This window comes from Triticum dicoccoides, chromosome 5A (genome assembly GCF_002162155.2).
Source record: "Triticum dicoccoides isolate Atlit2015 ecotype Zavitan chromosome 5A, WEW_v2.0, whole genome shotgun sequence".
Lineage (NCBI taxonomy): Eukaryota > Viridiplantae > Streptophyta > Magnoliopsida > Poales > Poaceae > Triticum > Triticum dicoccoides.
In genome coordinates this window covers 47573603-47575477 of record NC_041388.1, presented here as the reverse complement: position 1 = coordinate 47575477, position 1875 = coordinate 47573603, and positions in this window count along the sequence as shown.

The following is a 1875-nucleotide window of genomic DNA, read 5'->3' as shown; positions in this document are numbered from 1 at the left end:
CGTTCATTTGCATTGTGAGACCCCACATCACAAGCGATCCTTTTTATGCCCACTTGCGATGTGTGGCACGTTACACACGATTTGTAATTAATGACTGTGTCTAATGTGCTTGCACATTATATAAGTCAGGTGATCTCTGCAATCCTAACCATCTAACTCTTTGACACCCTCTCCCTCTCCCTCCCCTCTAAATGATATGGCACAATGTGCATGGGTGGAGCCGACGCCCTTATTCTCTTCCCAAGGTATTTACATGGGAGAAGGTCGAGTGATGGAGCAGCTCTCTCGGGAGGCAAGGAGGAGGTTGTTGCACCACGCGAGGACCCGAGATGAGAGGAGAGGGGAAGGAGGGTAGGTGATGCGACAATACGCTGGGGTGGACATGAGGAGGTGGCACCGAAATGTGTGCGGTTGGTATTGATGCAGGGAGAGCCCCCTTCCGCCGAGAGCAATTCCGTGGTCCATGCAATGATCTCACATCCGGTGTCAGAACGAAGGAGAAGCTGGGCAAGATGGAGGACAACAATTTTTATTTTGTTTTGAAAAATGGATTTTATTTTTCATCCGGACTCATTTGAGCTCGAGCTAAGAATAGCTATGTCCCCAGATAGTGCGCCTTGATTGTTCATGTGGCCTCAAATTTGTATCTGTTGCATAGTGTACAAAATATGTTCGAAAATTGGTTGGGCTTATTTCTCATGTCCCGGTTGGGGTGACAGCTCTGTGTTGGCCTGTTGGGTTCTTTGACTAACCAAAATAAATGTTTTTCCCTTTTGATAAAAAAAAATGTTCCTTTTTTTTGTGAGTTAAGATTTCTTCTCTCCTGTAGGTTATACTGTCTGCACTAGCAGTAGCAGGTGCCGGGCACAAGGACCTTGCATCAGCTTGAGACAATTTGGCAATATTTCAGCGCAAAGCTCTTTTTACCGGAGCCGGTAACTAGGCCATCTAGTACCACATTCGTATGTCTCTGTATTCAGCAACTCCCTTCTTGTATAGCAATTTTAAGAAGTCACATCAACTGCCATGCGAGTCCCATGAAATTTTCTCCCAGAATAAATTACTACCTTTTGTGAGAGAAGTACACGCAACATGCATGCTTGGGTCCCCAATTTTTTGACCTCTCTCCCCACCCAAAACCCATTCATTTTATTTCGCTTTGAAAATTTAGACGATTTATATCTTTTTAACCAAAACTCCATTTTTTTCAAATTTTATATATATTTGAAATTCTGGCAACTAGACCTTTAAAACAAGAGCAATATTGGATGGGTTTTGAACTTGTTTAAATTGTACTGTTTCGTAAATTTATTTGAAATAAATGAGATAAAATATCACATTATTTTCATTGGTATTAATATATCACTATTTTGCTAAATTTCAACATGTCACTTTTCTGAAATATTTCGTAATATTGAAGACCTTTAAAACAAATGTGGGAGCAACCAAATAGTCGAATTGCCGATGAAATAGCAGGCAGTAACTTTTGCTTCTTTTTTTTTGCCAGAAACTTATGGGAGCTTTATTGACGAAGTAGCATGTAATTACAATCAGCCCTTAGGCTGTTAACTAGGAAAGGAGGGCAATCCTCAAGCCAGCACTCCAAAGCCAATAAGGCGCAAGCCTTCTTGGCACCCATATCGGCCAAAGTATTCACCTCTCTGGATACATGCCTAATCGAAAAAGAAATAAAAGACGATGACTTTTCCCGAATTTCATCTAAGATAACAAAGGCCCAAGAAGAAGAGATCAATCGGGGCAGGGTAAATGTAAACTTTTGGAATGCTTTGCTTATCTGATACAGAGTACATCAGGGGATACATATAGTGCTGGCTAGACCAACTATCGCTAGGACGTGGAGCAGATCGTGCAACG